Source organism: Prionailurus viverrinus, chromosome C1 (genome assembly GCF_022837055.1).
Source record: "Prionailurus viverrinus isolate Anna chromosome C1, UM_Priviv_1.0, whole genome shotgun sequence".
Taxonomy (NCBI): Eukaryota; Metazoa; Chordata; class Mammalia; order Carnivora; family Felidae; genus Prionailurus; species Prionailurus viverrinus.
This window is the reverse complement of record NC_062568.1, coordinates 20,807,983-20,830,401: the sequence shown is the minus strand read 5'-3', so window position 1 is coordinate 20,830,401 and position 22,419 is coordinate 20,807,983.

Genomic DNA, 22,419 nt, shown 5'->3' with positions numbered 1-22,419 from the left:
AAAGTCCTGACGTTAATCAGACAGTCATCTTTAAAAGCTTATCATTAAGCTCCTCATTCCACTGTTCCACAAGTATGTTTCTTGTGGATTTGAAACTCAACACTAGTAACTTGTCAAAATATTCCTTTCTACTTGAAAAGAGCTCCAATTACGTTTTCTCTATCTCATTACATTTTTATGTGATATTTTAGGTGCTCTGGTAGCCTGCAATAGCTGTCTAAAATCCTTTCCCTTAATCTGCCTCTTCTCCCATTCCTGGCCTTGAAAGAGGGGAGGAGTATATTTATTCTTTATCCAGCCCAAGAGCAGGACAGACCCTTTTCTTAATTCCCTACTGCTCTGTAGTAAGTTCACACATGACAGAACTCTACTTGGTTGCCAGAATACATGCCAGGAAATAAAATCTAGAGAACAATGTAAAGTTCTATTAGGTTAGGCTACTCTTGGGGTTTGCAGACTTAAAACCAGGGAAACCCTGGTTGGATACCTCTCTGCCCAACTCCTGTTTGTCACTCTGTGCAAATCTCCCTCTTTCATTTTTTTTTAATGTTTATTTATTTTGGGACAGAGAGAGCAAGCAGGAGAGGTCAGAGAGAGAGGGAGAGAGAGAATCCTAAACAGGCTCCACACTGACAGCACAGAGCCTGACAAGGGGCTCGATCTCACAGACCATGAGATCGTGACCTGAACTCATATCAAGGATCGGATACCTGGCTGACTGAGTCACCCAGATGCCCCTATCCCTCTTTTAAAGGACTGTCCCCATGTAGAACTGCCCAAAGCCCAGAAATTCTCTCAAAAAGCAAAGGAAATTCCTTTCTTATTGCCTAAGTTTTACCTTTACAACTCCAATTTCTTATGTCAGAGTTTCCATATCCTAAGATGATATATCATGTAAATAAAAACCTTATTTTAGAGGACCTCCTCTTGTAGACATAGTTGGGTCCCAATTCTCTGGCCAGACAGAACAATCACGATACTCCATGTAACACCAGTATATATTAAGATACCTAGTCTTAGATAAAACTGAAGATTCATAGAGCCCAGCACTCCACTGTGGTTCCTTTGGTTGGTCTTATATCCTACATGAGGTGATCATTCCTCCATCTCTCTACATCCTTCCTCTTGTTTTCAAAATCTCAATTCCACATTCTCTGTAAGCAACTGTTTAAACAAAAATATGTGCACATACACACACACACATGTCTTCCTAGGAGAATAAACAGAATATCTAGGTATTGAATATTCTAAGCCTTTGAATAGCTATGACACCTTTACCAAAGAGACAAAAAAAAAAACATGTAGAGAAAAACACTGCTAAAAAAATGTACCTAATTTATATTATATTCACAGTCAGGTAAATATTGTTTTCACACATTTCTCCAAGGTAATGACTGGGATTTATTTTACATTCATGAAACTAAAGTGGATTCCTAGAAAAAAAGAACATTACATTTTCAAAAAGAATTAAGGTTTTTATTGCATATGCATTACATTTTATTACATATACATATATTTTTAACAAACTATTGTTATATCCTATATTGACTTTGTACAATAACCTTTTCGTTAAACCTTGTATGTGACCATTTTCCCATGTCATTAACAATTTTTGAAAGCTTCATCTTAGTGGCTGTATCCATAATGTACAACTTATTTTGTCATGTTTCTTTTATTTAGAGGAAGTCTATTTTGCTTCCATTTTTTTCTACTACAAACCACATTGGAATGGTTATCTGTATGCATTTGCTTGCTTCATTGACTATTTCCTTAAGATATATGCTTGTTGGTGACACTGTTGTGGCATAGAATCTTAAGGCTCGACCTCAAGAAGATGGGTCTTTATTTCCTTGACCCTACTACATAATAATGTATCCTTTTCTGTGGAGTTGAGGAGACTAACAAATTATGATCAGTTACTAAGCAATGTTTGTCAAGGTTACTGTGCCTTTTCTATAGTTGCACTAAGGGCAACTCAGTTAAGATCTTAAATTTTCAGGCTTATGGTATCCCTTTAGGAAAGTGTTATTTGTTTAAACAACTGGTATTTAGTAATAATATATTTAATTTAATTATTCATATACATTTATTTAATGTAATCACAATGAAAATTTGCATTTTTCAGGTATAATGCAAAGTGAATCTAAATATCAAATTCTTAAGAGGATAATACATAGTTGTCTGTGACTAAATAAAGGTCTCAGAAAGTGTAAGCAGAGCCAGCCTGGTGTCTGTGACCACCACTTCTGAATCATTATTGACAGGGCTGAACCTCCAGGAACTATCTTCTTTCGATTCTGAAGGGGGTATTAGTATCAGAGGAAGTGAAGTCTGTGCTCCATGAGAAGAGAATCCAGTCCCGCTGTGCTGTAGTTATAACACATTTTTTATGCAATGTCTTTCCATGCTGATTACGGTGTGTTGATTACTCACATCTGGGGCTCGTATTTGATTAGACTCACTGAGTTTAGCTCCTCTTCCCACTTCTAATTGTCTCTTTTCTCAATCTTCTCTGTCTTTATTGTCATTGAATTTCATTTTAGTCTGTAGTCAAATTGATGGCTTCTCGAAGGTTTCATTACATTTTTTACTTCTTTGAGTTCTTTTTCCAAGGTTCTGCTATGTTTGCCCTTTCTAATATATTTGGACCTTTGACTGAGTAAGTAAACATTCAGAGATGCATATAATTCTATAGTCACTCTCTGTCACCAGTGAACTGTTTATAAGTGAACAGGTATGATTTTCATTTCATCTCTAAATACTTACTCCTTCATCAGATTAGCTAGAGTGATCAGAAGAAGGCTGTTTTGACCTTTGGAAAATATACTTAGTTGTGGTGTCTCTCTCTGTCTCTGCATCTCTGTCCCAGTCTTTATCTCTCTCTAAATAGATGATGGATAGATAGATAGATAGATAGATGATAGATAGATGATTGATAAGTGGATAGATAATCATAGGTATAGAGTGTCATACACCTAATAAGCACTAAGTATTCATGAGTTTCTTCTATATTCCAAAATTTTTACATTTTAATTTAGTCATGTAAATTTTTATATTTTAGTTTAGATATGTAAATTAAAGGCCCTAAAACTGAATTATCTCTGAAATGCTTAAGTGAGAAATTTTATAAGTTACCAAACTCCATGTTGGTCAGTATCTTCATTTTACATATTTAAACACAAATAATCTAGGTCAACTTTCATTGTAAATTAACACATTTTCTGTGCTTGCCCTTGGCTAAGTGCTTATAAATATACAATTTAAAATATTCCCTGCCTACCCAAGGAGTCCTGGCTGAAGCTAACAATGAAGAATTCTTACTATTATACTAAACTATGGTGCTAGACATAGTCTTTTGGAGTATGAGAGGACACTGGTTTCCTGTATAATAAGTGACTATATAGTTCCCCTCTCACAACATAAATATAACAAACTTTCATATTGTTAGTCATACATAGGTTACACTGTTATGTTGGTGTTTAAAGCTGGAGTTTTAAAAAGTTAGTGTTTTTTTTTAAGTTTATTTACTTATTTTGAGATAGAGAGGGAGAGGGTGAGAGAGAATCCCAAACAGACTCTGTGCTAACCGCACCATCCCATGAACCACGAGATCATGACCTGAGACAAAATCAAGAGTCAGATGCTTTACTGACTGAGCCACCCAGATGCTCCTAATGTTTTTGTTTTGTTTTGTTTTGTTTGAGATACCACTTAAACACATTAAATAGTATAACCTTTGAAAGATGATTATAGATCTGAGAGGAATAACAATTTAGCATCAGCCCCCAGTCAACTGGTTTCTATTCAACAATTCATCCAATAAGTATCTCTTGAACATCCACTACTTAGGTTTGGGGAAGTAGCCGCAAATAAAACAAAAATTCTGATGCTATGGTACTCTAATACCCAAAGTCAATTTTACTAAATGTTCTCCAGTTAAAGGAGTAATTTATCTATTACACCCTATTTGTATACAGAATGCTGGGCAGTGCCAGAAAGATTATCATGTGATTGAGTCACCAGGAAACAAATATCCCAGGACATCCTAGGATAAAAAAATGTGTATCACATAATCTACCATGTTACACATATCCAGTGAAAGACAGAAATTGTAAAGATGACAAAACTGTAATTACTGTTAGGATTTTATGCTGTTTTAAGAAATTACTGGTATCTTGTGAATATGGAAGGTCATTTGACTTGCCCAAGGACATGAAGAATGCTGGCTTTTTTGTCAGGAATATTACATTCCGGCTTTTTCAGTCAGCATACTTAGTTTTGATATGAGGGAGTTGTCAGTTGATTTTCATGATATCGTATTGTTTACTCTGCTACTAAGTTGAAGACTATTCCTGTTAACATGACAGGTGTTAGTCTGTTTTGTTTAGATTATACAATGTCATCTGCTTGGACAATGGAAATAATGCAAAACGTTCAAACATACACACACACCCACACATTCAGTATACGGTTAATTAAAAAATCATGATGAAATTTATGAACTAGAATGTCATTTTTCTATTTTGAAGAATAATATTTTTTTCAGTGTAGGAAAGGGGTTATGCTATGAGAACTTGTCTTATAAAAACAAAAATTTATTGAATTCAAACCTATTAGGGAAACAGTAGATGGGCTAAATTAAAAAAGAATACCATGAAAGCAAAGCATTATATTTGTTTATGAAAACTTATGATTTAAATGAGAACTGAAGGTTTTAATTGAAACAATTGATTGGCTTAAAATGGTTTATGCAAGATTTTAATTTAGAAATTACTGTTTTTCTCTGTCACAACCATTTTTTCATAAGCTGACTTTAGCAGCAATGAAACATCTCATTAGATTGACACGTTACAGTTTGAGAAATAATTATTTGCTTTATTATGATTCCTTTAAAAAGAACACAAATCTTTTCTTCAAAAAAGTTTGTGTATACAAGTACACACATGCACACACACCTTTTATATTTCCTAATTCTCCACAAACTCTTTTCTAAAAAACAAATTAAGAACATAATTATTTTCATTAAGAACAAATACAATGTTAGTCTTAAGCTTCCTTAAACTACTTCAAAATCCTACGGAAGTGATTTGGGTTTAAAAAGTTAAGCAAAAAATAAGCAAAGTATTTTGTTGCCTTTTCAGTTATCACAAAACTCAAAATTCAAGCAGATATCTCAGGTCTTCTGCATTTGCATAAAGTCTTTAGTTTAAAGAGCTAAATAACTTTGACTATGTCAACTTTTTGATCCACAGTGCCCAGTATTGCATTTCACATCACATAACTAACTTTCCTCCGCAGCAAGATCCTTTCTAGGTTTTAAAGTTTTTTTTAAGCTTCTTCATATTATATCTCTATACCTTATTTGATTTCCCATCTTTAAACTTTTTCTCATACATGGATTCCCTTTATTACTCTTGTATACTTCGTACCTCCCAATCTCTTCAGAGTCTTTTAGATTCCAGCTTCATATTTATCTGAAACATGCTGTCTTCATTTTCTTCCTACCCAGTTCAAATCCAATGATCATTATTTATTTCAACTATTTTCACACCAACCGTCTCTACTCCCTTGTCTGTTTGTCCCCATCTTTGATGAATCTTATCTGCTTTTAAGGTCACTGGCATGGCCATTAGTAGGCTTCAGATGATCTTCTCTCAAACTTACTCATCTGGGCCTCTCCACAGGGCTGCCTCACCACATGGCATTTGGGTGTTCGCAAAATGAGCATTCTAAAAAAGAGAATGAGAGAGCACTTCTAAGACAGAAGCATGATTTTTTTTACGTAAACTATTCTTGTAATGTATTCAGAAGCATACATTACATCTGTTGTATTCTACTCATTAGAGAAGAATCAAGGGGAAGTGATTACATAAATTAGGCATGAATACTGAAGGTAAGATCAGTGGGGATCATCTTAAAATCTACCTACCGCAGGGGGAGAAAAAATATTAAAATGTTGACCTATTTGTACAGATGGTGCGCTATGACTGTCCCCCCATGGACTCACACCACAGTCACCAGAGCCACCCCCCGCAGGTACCCAGGCCACAGGTACTCTGCCACAGCAGGTCCAGGTCCCATAATTATTTCATTACATCTTCTGGAAGTCTCAGTGGGATGCATTGGCTCAAGATTGCAGTCAACCTCCAAGTCCAGATTGGCACTAAGATCCAAGTCCAAGTCCTCCTCTGTCTCCAGATCCAGGTGTAGGTCCAGGAGTCTTCCCTCCATGGCCAAGAGGGAGACCAAGTCCAGCTCACAATGCAAGAGTCCTCCCCAAGTCTCTTGAGGAGGAAGGAGTGGTGTCTTCTTAAGCAAATGATGTGTCACAAAGCAACATAACTAACGAAAGACTTGGGGGAAAAGGACCACACACAAAGTCCATTGAAGAGTCCTTTGAACAAGCTACTGGCTATTGAAAAGATTGTTTTGTGACATTTTGTCTAGTTTTTTTTTTTTTTTTTTACATGTTTTGAGCTTTGCCTCAGGTGGCAAATTTCATGTTATGTGCCATTTTGTTGCTGTTATTCTAATTTCTTGTAATTTAGTGAGGTGAATGACTTCAGATTTCATTAGTGGGTTGGCTATTTGAGGTAAATTTTCCTTTTTTTTATACAGGGCTGACTTTTTTTGTTTGAAATTAAACAGATTGGTAACCTCATTTGTGGCCTCCTGACTTTTAAGGAAATGTGTGCAGCCATTACACACAGCCTAATGCTATCAAAGGATTGTCTCAATATTGCCTTCATTCCTTAAAATTAAAACCCTACAAAAGTTGGTGTAAATGTATTTGTATATGTTATTTCACTTCAGACCTAAATGGTAATTTGAACCCAGACTTGTAGAAAGACTTCTCAGCTGAAACGACTTGATTTTTTGAAAGGATTATTTACCAGACACAATTCTAATCTCTTCTTATGTGTATTTTTGTGCTGTAGGCACAGTGGTATAGCAGATGAGTAATGCTGGTTAATGAGTAAGGTGGTGCATTGCTGTGCAGGGTGCTTGGCTGTTTCCTGTTTGCTCCTGTTTGCTCCTGTGTAAAGATGTCATGTTGTGCAGAAACAACTGGCTGTCCAGGTTATTAAAATGCTCGACAGCTGTGCTTCCAGTCACCTGGGCCTTGCATATAAATAACAGAACCTACAGTGAACACATGGAGCTGATGATAAATGCACCTTTTTTCCTCCCCCCCCCCAATGGTAAATCTGATCATCTTCATGTATGAACTTAAAATATAGAAAATGTTAATGAAGCAAATGGTTGGTAACTTTGTAAGTGCTTATAACATAATGTACCTTTTTGCTCATATAACTATTGTTTTTGTAGTTTAATTAAAACTTTTTTTTGGCATTAAAATTTTTTTGACCCATTCACGAGAAGCAAAGATAAAGGAAAAGAAAAAGAAAATACAAAGTGAGATAGTAGAAATAAGCCCAATGTGTAACTACAATAAAATAAACATGTAAGAATGAGCTATTAAATACAGAAATTATTTTCCTTATATTCAAAATATAAATATTTATGTAAGGAGAAAAAGTTTGAAGAGATATAATCTTATTTGTAGATACTATGATTATTTTCATAGAATATTCAAAATAATTTTCACACTCTTAGAATTTATTAGAGTTGATGTTCTCTATTAAGTTTTTAGGATTTAGTTTTAGGATACAAACTCAACATATAAAAATCTTATAATACAGAGACAAAACTAATTGGGAGGCATAGAGAGTAAAATTTCAGTTCTCAATAGCAGTAAAAGTGATGTTTCCCAGGAATAGGCCTGACCAAAAGTGTTCAAACCTCTGGGCACAAAATTACAAAATAATGATGAGGGCCATAAAAGGCATACATAAATGGAGAAAGCTGTAACTGTATTTGTTCTGAAAAATATCAGTATCATCAAAATAGTTTTCTTCAAATTAACGTAAAATTTTAATACAATTGCAACTTCCAACGTTTCTTTTTTGATAGAATTGGAAATGCCACCCCTGTAATTCATATATTAGAAGAAATAGGCAGAATGGATAGCAATTATAAAGAGTAATGGATAGTAATTATAAAGAGTAAGATGGGAAGAGTTGGTCTACCAGATATGTAGACATACTATACAACTATAATAATTACAACTGTGGAATTAGCAAAAATACACCAACGGTACAAAATAAAGGGTCTGCAAACAGAGCCACACATATAAAATGATTTAATATATGACAGTGTTAACATTATAAAAAAAGAGGGGAAATGGTAAATTGCTTTATATATAGTGACAGAAAAGTAGAAAAAAGAAAATTAGATGTCTTTCTCACACTGCACACCAACATGATATTCAGGTAGACCAAAGTACTAAATATGAACAGCGAAATTTAATTGAAGATCTCCAAATAATACAGGACTTATTAAGTAAGATAAAGAAAAGTGCAAACAAACAAACAAAAAATAGACATACATTTAATCATTTATTTCCAAAGGAGGAAACCAAATAGGGAAAATAGGTCTATATCCTTGTGATAATGGAAATAAATTAGTGGATATATATACTAATACACATGTATTTTCTTTTTTTAAATTTTTTTTATGCTTATTTAATTTTGAGAGACACAGAGAGACAGAGCATGATCAGGGGCAGGGCAGAGAGAGAGAGAGACACAGAATCTGAAGCAGGCTCCAGGCTCTGAGCTGTCAGCACAGAGCCCGATGCAGGGCTCAAACCCATGGACCGCGAGATCATGACCTGAGCCAAAGTCAGATGCTTAACCAGCTGAGCCACCCAGGCACCCCAATACACGTGTATTTTCTAATACACATTCTATTTTCACAGTTGGTGAAAATAGAAACTACCATTTGGAGATCAAGTCAACAATAGCTAATAAATGTGAAGATGGATGCTCTTACCATACAGTGAACAAATTCTACTTCTTTGGTGCATCCATAGATAAGATGTGTAAACACTTGTGCAAAATGAAATGCAAGAATGTTGGGGCATTGCTTTTAATAGCCCAAACTAAAAATATCCCAAATGTCTATCAATCAAGAATGTAAATCTAAATCATTATAGTTGTAGCAAAAAACTATACAATGTTTAAAAAGAACAAACATCATCTATTGACATGGCTAAATGTCAAATATATAGTTTTGGGTTAAAAGAATAAGTTGCAGAATAATATATACGGTTTTCTGCCACTCATATAAAGTATAAAAACAAATAAAATGCTAAATTGTAGCACTTTATGTAAATATGCAGTATAAATATAGATACATTCATGGAATTGATAAAACTCAATTTACAATAGTAATCTAAGAAAGGCAAATGGAATATCAGTTATATATGGTTTTTTTTTGAAAATTCTTTGGAAAAAAGATCAGAAGCATATAAAAAATACTAGTAAGATTTGATAAAGCTGGGGTAGTGGGTGCATAGGAGCTCATCTTTTGTATTTTTATCTGTTCATTTGAAATAATTAACAATATATTTTTTAAAGTAATCACCTTCCCTGTCCATTTTCACTAACATTTCTGTGGTCCAGAAATGTGTTGATTTATGCCTGGAACTCTCACACGGCCTTACTTCCTCATACTTTGCCTTCAACCTGATCTTCTGCCAGTCAATTCCAGCTTATCCCTTACTACCATCAGCAGGAACATCAAATTTCCTGTTACTATTGTTTCATAATATCTATTATATCAGGTCTGAGCTTCTATTTCTTTATTTCAAGGCCATCCAGAATCTGCCAAGACTGTTCATTCTTACAACACTTTCTCTGCCACAGGAACCTTGTACTGCAATTAAATGTAACTATGCACTGGCCCTTTACTCAACTCCAAAGCCATTTCATCAAGTCACAGTGCAACTGACTTAACTTCCATAATGTTCTTTTCCTAACTACTTCAGCTCATTTAAGGTTTGCATTATCTGTAAATTCAGTATTGTAGCATTCACCTCTTAAATAGTCTATTCTGATTTTAGAATTTGGATTTGGACATTTAGCTAATTTTGTGAGGACCAGGACAGGTCTTACATTCTTTTATGTTAGCCACAGGGCTAAAGACACAAATTCCCCCAAATACTTTTTGTTCCAGGATGATTTAATGGCTCTTAGGCCCTCGCTGAGAAAGCTGGACTATTCTTGACTTTTCCTACTCTTTCACCCCTCTTCAAATAGCTGCTAAGTCTTATTTTTCAGTTTTGTGAATATATTTCTATTCTGTGTGCTTATCTCTGTTTTCATTGAACAGCCTTTTTAAAGCCAGTGTTACTTTATATAAGTAGCAGAAGACTTGGAAAATTATAATATCTAAGATGATACATCTTCATGAAATTATCACCTGGTACTTGCACAGTTGGGGAATTTTGCTGTTCTACACTAATAACAATCTATGTAACAACTCTGGTCTCCCTCTATATCCCATAATGAAGTCAGATTTATATTTATGAAATATAATTTGGTCATTCTTTTGCTTAAAGATTTTTAATGGCTTTCCATTGTCCTTATGAAGTCCCAAATACTTCACATGACCCATAGAGCCTGGTGTCATCTCCCACCACCTGCTTCTGCAACCTTATCTAATGCCACTCACCTCTAAGCTGTAGACACACTCCCTTCTTTCAATTCCTCAGATGCCACTTGCTTTATCCCCTCAGGGATTTTATACAGGTTAATCTGTCTTTCTAGAACCCATTTCCAGAAACTTTTGTGCTTCAAGTCTTAATTATAATTTTCTTAATGAATCTTTCCTTAACTCTTCCCCCTACTCATTCCACTCAAACTGTTATAATATCAAAGCTCATTTTATTTATTTCTTATAGCACTTACCAAAATATAATTAATTTTTTCCCCTGAGCCCATAAGCACCACAGAGAATGAGATTCTATTTTCTCCCTATTTTATCTCCAGTAGATGACATTACCTTGGATACAGTAGATGTATATACATATTCATTGAATGTATAAATGGACTCCACAGGAATATTTATTAATTGCTTTTGACTGTTTAAAATATATGGTAAATGTATTTTTTTACATAGTTCTCTCTACTTACCTTAATTTCCGCTCACTTGTTGTCATTCTATTTTCAGAGATTGAAGAAGATAAACAAAACCATTTCTATAAAATCTAGAGGAAATCAGAGTTAAGCCAAAAATCTGAGTATGTTCAATAACTTTTATTTTTCATTTTTTCCAAAGTTAGAAAATAGAAGTAAATACTTCATAAGTAATGATTTTTCTCCCTTATTCAAGTGCAACTCAGCTTATTAGGGTGGTCACTGACTATTTTTCAAATAGGAATTCCTGGGGATTAAGGAGGGACCAGAATCTTTACTAGAAAGCATTTAACATTAACAGCAACAAAATAAACACATAACTTCAATGTTCGGCACTTTCAAGTCAACACTCCTACTTGGCCCATTCTTTAATACTTTCTTTAATCATTTCCTCTGCTTGCATCTGTGTTTTCAAAGTTGCAATAGTCCTACACAATGTTTGGAAACTATAACACAATTCCACTCTCAAAATGGAAAGGGAGGAAAAAAAGACAACCTACATTTCACACCCTGCCATGTTCTGGCTGCACTAAGTGATTAATGATAATGGCCATTTGCCCAAAATATAGACTGAGTTAACAAATGGGATTGGAAAACAACTTTATGATAAATGTAGGAAATATATTATTCTTTTTCTATGCTATATACCTTTCTTCGTACATAAAATGGAAAGCATTCTTAAATTCTATTTGCACATAATAATGCATGAAATTACAGCTTTTATAATGCCATGTATTGAAAGGAGTTGGATTGATTTGGTCAGCCAAGGAATGCAGCCTGTGAGAATTACGTTTATTAATACCTTATAACCTGCAGAGTTCTTCTAAAGGAAATATTACATATTACAGATTTATGGTTTATTTTATGGAGACTCTGTACTTGATACAGAAGAGATAATTTTGGAGTTTCCATCCTTATGTTTACCTGGCCAGTACCTACTTATTTACATAAAGGTTATGATGATGAGCTTTAGAACAAAAAGGTTAACTGAATCGAAGGGAAAATCATCCATGAAGAATTAGGTCCCTCTGGAAGTGATACATTTCTCTTACTCCTTTAAATTGTGTTTTAGCTTCTCTCAGTGAAGAGAGGTGAAGGAATGGCTCCCCATGACCCATTTTGTAAATGATAAAATGTTCTAGGCCTTCAGTCAGGTAATGGGGAAAGTCTGTTCCCAGTACTATGCATCTGATTGTTCTCTAATAAACTAAATGTAATTAAAAATAGAGCAAGGCCATTGCATTTTAATAGCTTGGATTCTTCCCTGTGGAAGAGTCAGCAAACAGTGAGAGAATATGAAGATTCAGCTCCCTAGCACCTGCCAGGCAGCCTTTCTCAAGATTAACAGCATCACACCAGGTTATTAGAGGAAACATAAATACTTTTGAAGCTCTGTGGGTAGTTACGATATCACGTTTTATTATCTTCTCCTAAAATGGAATTACTCACTGTAATTGCTTGCCCGTCACAGGCCAACAAACATGACAGAAGAAATCCTACATATTGGGGAGCAGGGATATAATGCAAAAGCAGCTGGCCTAGAAAATGTTTTTAGGGACACATTATTACATATTTATAATAATCATAATTAAAATTTTATAGCACTTTACAGCTTCTAGGATAGGCATATATTTATGCCTTGCAATTTGAAGTGGACTTAGTAGTTATTTGAATTCCAATTCGGATAAGGAAATAGGGGTGTAAAGATGTTGAGTGATTTGCCTAAGAATCCTGCTGCCAGTAATTGCAAAGTTGAGAATGAGCCCAATCTCCCAACTTCATTGTCTGTTCTTTCTGCCATTCTGCATGGCCTCACTTAATTCAGTAGCAAACACATATTTGCAGTTCCTTTGTGAACCACACCCTTCTTGGAGAAGAGTTGGTTTTCAAGAAACTAGAATTCCCCAGAAGAATAATGGAGGATAACTAAAATGCAAAGAAATTACAATGTCATACGTGGCCTTACAGAAGTTTAGAGATTTGTTGTTAGGCATGGGCTATTTGATAGTATACAAGAAGTCACCATCTCTATGAGTAAGAGGAAAAAAGAGATACATTAGGAGACACTTTATATGTTGTTATTATTTTTGCTATTGTTGACTTTATTTCCAAAATAAGCTTGATTATGAAAAGGTGGGCTGAGTCGAAAGATGGAATGGGACTAATACACAGAGAAGTACAGACTGGGAGATGATACTTGTGTAAAATATTATTGGATAAAAAACTGTTATCCAAAATATACAAAGAACTCTTAAAACTCAACAATAAGGAGATCAACATCCCAATTAAAAACAGGCAGGAGATTTAAATAGATGCTTCAACAAGGAAGAATACAGATGGCAGAGAAGCCTATGGAAAGCTGCTCCACATCACATGTCATTAGGAAATTGCAAAAACTTAAACAACAATGAGATACCACTACTCACCTATTAGAATCACATCACTAAAATCCAAAATACAGACAATGGCAAATACTGATGCAGATGTAGACAAATAAGAACTCTCATTCATTGCTGGTAGAAATGCAAAATGGCCACTTTGGAGGACAGTTTGGAAGTTTCTTACAAAACTAAACATCCTCTGACCATATGACCTAGCAATTGTGGTCCTTGGTATTTACCCACCAAAATTAAAAACTTATGTTCACACAAAAACCTGCACATGGATGTATATAGCAGCTTTTTAATAATTGCCAAAACTTGGAAGTAACCAAAATTTGGTGAGTGGAAAATAAAATACCAGACAATGGAATATTATTTCGTGCTGGAAAGACTTAAGCTATCAGACCATGAAAAGACATGAAGGAAACTTAAATGCATAGGATTAAGTGAAAGAGATTCACTTATGAAAAGTCTATATATTGTATGACTCCAACTATAGGACATTCTGGAATAGGCAAAGATATGAAAATAGCAAAAGAGGGTGCTTGCCAGGGATGGGAGGGAGGAGGGATTAATGGGAAATAAAAAGGATTTTTAGAACAGTGAAACTATTCTGTATGATACTACAATGAAGTGTTGTACACTATATTAGTTTTGACAAATGTATAAAGAGATTCATCCACCATTGTAGTATCATACAGAATGATGATATCATTCATCAAGAATGAATCCTAATATAAACTGTGGACTTTGGATGATAATGATAAGCCAATATAAGTTCACTGATTATAACCAACGTATCTCTCTGGAGTGAGATTTTGATACTGGGAGAGGCTGTACATGTATGGACACATGGACTATAGGAACTCTCTGTACATTTCTCGTCATTTTGCTGTAAGCCTAAAACTGCTCTAAAAATAAGCTGTCTTATTTTAATAACCTTTTTAAATTAAAAAATGTAGTATGGGGAATATCACATCTATATGGGGAAATGAGTGCTGTCACACTCAACAGCACAATGTGTGGCCAGCAGGAAGTGAAGTCAGTGATAACATGTTTTAAAATCCATTTGAGGTCCGAAGAAAATAGGGAGAATTTTAAGTCAAGACTCCTAGACCCCATATTTTACTAAACTAAATGAATATTGGAAGTTCTGACTATACATTGTACCAGTACATGGAGATTCATTCCATTTATTACCATACAAACCATTGCTGACTGGTATACCTCAGTCCTAGACTATCTGGAGAGGAATGATCCATAAAGGTCCAGTTAGTCCAACGGGATGTCATGAAGAATGTGCTCAAAATACAGAGAAGACAGTCTTTGTTATATTTCAAAAAACATGAAATATTTTGTGTGCTCAAATCCTTTATTTGATGCATTACATGCTGCAATCACTTATGGGGTTTCTCAGTTAAAATCCCATTACCTTGATTGAAACTTATCTGTGGATTAATACAATTTTAATTGCTTTCTTGCTTCTTGTTTTCTATACATTTTTAAATTTGAAGTTTCCTGATAATATTTAGGTCAGATATGCGGTTGAGTTCTGAGTATTTTAGTGTTTAAATTCTCTGGTCTTTTCTTAATGGAGTATGACCATAAGTTAATGTCCGATGATTGTCCTTTGCTTATTTTCTCTCTTAAGCCATCATTTGAAACCTCTTTAGCAAATATTATTTGCCCTTAGATATTCTAGCTTGTCTTCTGGCTGAATCCTCAATCCCTAAACGTCCATTAATTTTGTAGCAACCAATGTGGCACCAATTTTTACCTCAATTTGGCCTATCGTTGTTGAAAAATTCTTGAATTCTTACTGTGTTATTTCTGGGAGTTATTGGGCACATTGCTTTTGGGTTCATGAAGAGTTTCTGTTACCACGGCATCCATTATGCCCCTCCATGCTAGTTCCAATTCCTGACCACAGCTAACAAAATCACTTGTGGCTGACTGATTACTACCACTGCGGTTGGTATTTAGGAAATCACTGAAATTGTTGGCAAGGGGGTCACCTCCTGACACATTCTCTAGGCCCCAAAGCTTTGTAGTTCATCAACAGTTGGGCCACATTTTTACTTGGGCAGCAAAGCAATTTATTCCAGGGTAAAGAAAGACCTCTGCCTGCAGCCCTGAGGAGTTCAGATAGGAATCCTTGGACCTGAGCCAACTTACCAGCTCCTCCTGGTCAAACATTTTATCTTCTTTACTCTCTTCTCCTCTCATCATGAACCTCTGTCTGTTGTAAATGTCACTGCTTGATTCCATAGTGGACAAAACCTGGCTAGTGCCTGTAACCCCACTATACTTGTCACTCTCTTGGTTTGGTTCTATTTTATATGAAAAGATTTGCCTTCTGGACATATTTTATGCCTAAAGATTTCCCTTTTTCAATAAAATCAAGTTTGCACTTTGAATGACTCACTAACCACGTGCAAGCTGAAGATACACTGAAGGAGGAATACTTGAGGAGAAGAGACAAAAGTGGCAGCAAGTGCAGTCTTAAGGATGCTGTTTCCAGTAGTCCTTTAAAAACATTCAAGAACAGTGTCATAAGAATATGCAACTTATGCTTTTAAACTGTTTTCATATTCTAACTGCTCTAATTATTACCATATGTATTGCAACTGCATATCTGACGAAATGGCAGAATGTAAAGTGGGTCCAGAACCTTGTAGACATTGCTAAAATAAATAGTAAAGAGCATAAATAAATGTCACCCTTTAATCTGCTACCCTATGTTTTATTCATATTCATAGTTAACATAATGGATTTAACTATATAGTTTTACTTAAGATCACTAGTCTGGTACATATTGATGGAGACGTTCTTATGTGTCAGGTATTGTGAGGATGTCACTGTCTAGCATGGATGCATATTTCTTTTGCTTTATTATTTTAATATTTATAATATTAAAGAAAGCATACATATTGTTGGAAATTTCCTTTAAGCTCTTGAAACAATGGATTTACTCACATAACGTAATTTTGAATGAAACAGAGCTGACTCACCAAATTAGATAGTTTTAATCCCAAATCTGATTGCCATTTAGGGACTGGGTTAGTGACTCCAGATGCCATTTATGATGTCTTTAGACTGTATTCTCATTAAGAGCTTTTATTACAAATTAAGTACCTTTTAAGCTAAAATGCATTAATGCTCTGGATCTGAATTCTAACCCAAATGTTAAATGAATAAATAAGTGTTCAATGTTTCCTCTAAAAATTTAGTTCTGGTTGGTTAGTCTAGTTGTTTGCTTTTGGCTTTGTTTTATGTTTCCTAAACTTGGTGAGATAGATTTTAACGTTTTATTGTGAAATGTCTTATTTTCCTTGCTTATATTCTGTCCTTGAATTCTTCTAATAGACATTCTAAGTACATATGCTTACACATAATATGTGTGTATGTCAGTTGAGTTTTGTCTCTGTGGAGCGGTGGAGAATAAGGCAGACAAGCAGCCTCTAACCAAAGCAAGTGAGCTAACAGATGGAGTGCACAGTGTGAAATTAGGGAATAATTGGCAGGATTTTTTTTTAATGATCCATCTGGAATCCAAGGGTCAAGATCATCCATTCTGACAGTTCCACAGGATCACAGCCTCATTTTACATTTACTTATTAAGGTTACTGTCTTCAAAAAAAAAAGTCTTCATTATAAACAAATTTTTTAAGAAAATGAACAGTAAGAACAACTTAGAATTTACCACAGAATAAATGCTACCCTGTTATAGAATAATGGCTTACATATAAAGAAATAACGTATCATGAATTACTATGTCTAATCACATTAACAATTCTAAATATCCTATACCACAGTACCCAGAACTGCAAATGACTGTATTCGGTTAGGTTACATTGATGGTCATTGATCCACACAAAGCTGGGAAGCAACTGGGAAGCTGAAAATTGAAAATATCTGGGGGCTACATTAACAAATAATTCTATTTCTCTAGAGGAAGGGAAGGACAGATCTGGGGAAAGAGCTAGGAGTCTGCCCCATTATGAGGATGATAGTGCCTAGTATTTTTTTCATTTATTTTGCAGTCTAAGTAAAGCAGGTAATGTAAGTAGGAAGGAAATGCAGTACTGACAATCATTTAAAATAATAACAGCCACAAATGTTTATTGTGGGTTTCCTGTGTGCCAGTCATTCTCCATGAATTACATGTGTTAAGTTACTTAATGCTCCCATTATGTGGCAGGTACTGTGGTTATTCTACTTTACAGATGAAGAAAGAGGATTACAGAGAAAAGCAATTTGTCCAATGACATATGGCTAGTAAATGGCTATTCTGGAATTCAGCCCCAGACTCCCTGACTCTGGAACCTGTGTCCTTACTCTCTATGTTGTGTTTTCATTAAATATTGATATATTAGATATTGATATATGTGAATCCTCTCTCTCTCTCCTCCCCCTGCTGATTTTTCATTATATATTGATATATTACAGGGGGAAATTTTCTATACTGAAAATAAACCAGTGGGCAAATGAGTAGTTACCGCTTTTATTGCAAGAAGAAATAATTTACAAAAGCACACATATTTTTAATAGAAATCTACCAATACTTCTTTCATTTATGACTTTTACTTACTCTTCCAAGGTGAATACAAGTTTAATTTTATTATTTGTACTTTGTACTAGTAACCAACTCTCTGAACTCATTGGATGATTTTTCTTTTAGTTTGTGAAATTGTTTTTAATTCTATATAAATTTTGAGACTTTGAGATCTATCAAAATATTTATTTCCAGCCTTGCATACCACAGACTCACTATATTTCTGCAATTGTAATATTCATTCATTTATTCATTTAAAATATTTACTAGGCATCTGTTATTCACCATTACTAAGACTACTTTGGTAGACAGGATAGATTTTGTTTCTGTTGTTACAGAACTTAAAGTCTAGGGTGAAGGTCAATTATACAAACATTAACCACTAAGCGTGATAAACACTAAAATAAGATAAACGCAGGTTGCCATGAGGACACATAGCAATATGTCTGTCCTTATCTAGGGATTTTTAAGCATTTACTCAAAGTGGATGTTAAGTAAGAATTTTGCAAATAAGTTGCAATTCTGTCTTTATGCATTTATTTTTCACTCTACTGATAATATTTTTTTTAAGATAGAAGAAATTTGGTTATTATAAGGTGATCCAATTTCTTCCCAAGTAACAAGAAACACTCACGTCCTCAACCCTCTTTCAGTTACCATCTCATTTCTCTTCCTGCTCTTTCAATACAACTTAATACATCTTCACTTTATAAATAAATCAAACTTCCCAAATTTACTTGTATACACACTATCTATAAAAATATGTGAGCATAAAAATATATTAAATATAAAATTTATTGCATCTATAATATAAAAATATATCTCACAGAAGTTTTATATATTTGGGTAAGAATGCAAGTGGGCACTTTGCTGTGAATCTTGAAACAGGTTTTGGAAAGGTGGGGGAATCTTAGATTGTACACATATACAAAAAAAAGCTTATAAAAGAGTGCATTAGGAGCTGAGGTGACATGGTCACCTGGCTTCAGAACAGTGAATGTTCTTTTCACCTTTTCTGTGTGCAGATATTTTAGAAAAGGGCAAAAATCATAAATTTGGGCTCTATTTCAGGCAAAGGCTCCAATTTCTCTTGTTCTCTCTTCCATACATTCTCATCAGGCTTCTGCCAGCACCACACTACTGAGGCTACTCTTTCCACGGTTATCTGTGACCTCCAGGTTGGTTCAGTGGTCAATTTCCAGTCTTTGTCTGACTTGACAATGCTGTAGCATTTGACATAGATGAGTATTCTCTTCTTGCAAGCCCCTCTGAAATGTGACTTATCGAACACCACATTCCCCTAGATTTTTCTCCTATCTCATTTTCTACTCTGTTAGTTTCATTTGCTGGTTCCCCCTCATTTCTCTTACCTCTAAATGTTGGAGATTTCAGAGTTCTGGCCTCAGATCCTTACTTTGCGTATTTATAGTCACTCTTTTTTTAAAAAAAAATTTTTTTTAAATGTTTATTTATTTTGGGGACAGAGAGAGACAGAGCATGAATGGGGGAGGGGCAGAGAGAGAGGGAGACACAGAATCGGAAGCAGGCTCCAGGCTCTGAGCCATCAGCCCAGAGCCCGACGCGGGGCTCGAACTCACAGACCCGTGAGATCGTGACCTGAGCTGAAGTCGGACGCTTAACCGACTGAGCCACCCAGGCGCCCCTATAGTCACTCTTTAGTGAATGCTTGAGAGATATCAAACATATATTTTTATTATAATGTTTGTTTCTCCCTTCAAATCTGTTAGTATTTGCTTACTATGTTTAGGTGCTGTGATGTTGGGTGCATATATATTTATAATTTTTATGTCATCTTAATGAATTGACCCTCTTATCATTATGTAATTATATTATTTGTCTCTTATTACAGTTTTTCACTTAAAATTGATTTTGTCTGATGCAAGAATAGCTGCCCTTTCTTTCTTTTGGTTTCCATTTGCATGGAATATCTCCCCCCAGCCCCACATACTTCACTTTGAGCCTATGGGTGCCCTTAAAACGGAAGTGGGTCTCTGGTATGCAGCACACAGTTGAGTCTTATTTTTTGTTTTTGTTTTGTTTTTATCCAGTCAGCTGCTCTATGCCTTTTTATCAGAGAATTTAATCCATTTGCATTTAAAAGTTTTTTTTAATGTTTATTTATTTTTGACAGAGAGAGAGAGAGACAGAGCATGAGCGGGGGAGAGTCAGAGAGAGAGGGAGACACAGAATCCAAGCAGACTCCAGGCTCAGAGCCGCCAGCACAGAGTCCCATGTCGGGCTCAAACTCACAGACCGAGACCGGGCTCAAACTCACAGCCGAAGTCGGTTGCTCAACTGACTGAGCCCCTGCATTTAAAAGTTTTTAAGAATGTTTATATATAGAGAGTGTGTGTGCATAAGTAAGCAGGCAATTGGCAGAGGGAGAGAGGGAGAGAGGGAGAGAGAGAATCTCAAGCAGGCCCCAGGCTCAGTGTGGAACCCCAGGTGTGTTTATTCTCAGGACTCTGGGATCATGACTTGAGCCAAAATCAAGGTTGAATGCTCAAATGACTGAACCCCCAAATGCCCCTTCATTTGCATTTAAAGTAATAATCAATTGATAAGACCTTAATGCCATTTTATTGTTTACTGGCTGTTTTGTAGTTCCCTATTCCTTTCTTTCTCTTTTGCTGTCTTTCTTTGTAAATTGATGATTTTCTGTAGGTATGCATTGGTTCCCTTTTCTTTGTGTTTTGTGTGTTCACTGTAGATCCTCTACTGAGAGATTTCTTTTGAAAGTAGCAACACTATTAATGTTACAAAAATGATTTGGTTTCTTTTTCCCTTTTTTTTTTTTTTTTTTTGGTTTCTTAAGCCAGGAAGTGCTAGTACAAGGAAGAAATGCTTTGTAGACACTGCACTAACTTTAACGTGGATGGGAATGCTCCATTACAAAGACATAAACTAGCCTATAATTGTCAGCTTCCATTAATTTGAAGGGAAATGAATCCACACAGTCCATGTACAGGAGCACTGGAAAAAAACTATAGAGGTTATATGTGTGTGTGTGTGTGTGTGTGTGTGCACACGCATGTGTGTTGGAACTGAAACTCTTAAAATTTTAGAAAACAGGTTGAAAAAATGTGGTCAATAAGAAGAAATCTGGAGTTCGACAGAACCATGATATTATCTGAGTTGTTTATATATCAATCAATGAAGAATAAGAAATAGTAAGAAAAATTTGAAAAGTTAATGTGTGATTATATAAACATGTGAAGACATCATGAGTCTTAACTTGCCAAACTCAAGTGTTTAGGTAATCCTGCAGTCCTTTATTAGGTGGAAGCTGAAGCACTCTCATACTTTGGATTGCACAGAGTTCATGAGGATAGTATGATTACTAATAAGCAAGACAAGGACTCTTTCATAGTTAGTGCATCCCACTGATAACATCTTTATTCTCTAAACCCTTGTGGTCTCACACAATTCAGCAACCTCATTTCCATGATTCCACACTCTGGCGTAGGCAACTTTGCAGCCATTTTCACCCCTGGCAACAGAGTCTAGCTTACCTGGATTCTGCATGTAGCCATCTCCTTTGGTCCTGAGACTTCCTCAGGGCTATCTCTGATGGGCTAGAAGATACCTATTTACTCCAGTTAATTCTGTTCTTCTCTCAGACTTGAGAATCTTTCTCATTTCTCTGACACTATTTTTTTTCTTCCCTTCCTCTTTCTGGTCTCTTCTCTTAACCCTGACACATCAACCAAGTGTAATCTCTTCAATGAGCTACCGCACACAAACTTCTCCAAGAGGGGACTGACTGTCTCATTGCAGAAAGAAATGAAAAGGGACTACATCAGAAATGTAAGAAAAATCAATATCTCATTAAATTACTCTTCTATGACTGTGTAATCAAAACAATAGAGGAAAAAAATACAATAGGGGGAAGTTTATTGTCTGTGTTTTTCTAAATCATTCCCTGAAATTCTTCTTCATTTCTTCTGAGACAAAAATTGCTGAAATTTTAAAACTTTACTGGTAAGTTATCAATTAAATAAGGAAGTTATTTTCGTTATTTTCATCCAGGATGAAGCTCATACACACCTGTTCACTGAATCTCGGTATATAGCATTGTGATAATTTATTTCTAGTGCTTTTCTAAAACATATTTAGAGGCTAGAAATATCCTTTAGGTAGAATAAAATGGCTCTTTTCATTAACATTTTCTTTTCTGACTGAAATATTACTGACTACATTACAAGCACCCAGGTAAATTATCTACCTGAAATGATCTCCATATAAATTTTTTCATGTTATTTTGTTACAAATGAACCTTTAATGCAAGAAGATACCAAAGACACTTCACTAGAAAATTAGCAACAAAAGACTTCAAAAGCTTTCTTGGATGGGATGATTAGCGATTATTATGATTATTATGATTATGATTATTATTTTGCAGTATATGCTTTTCCTTATA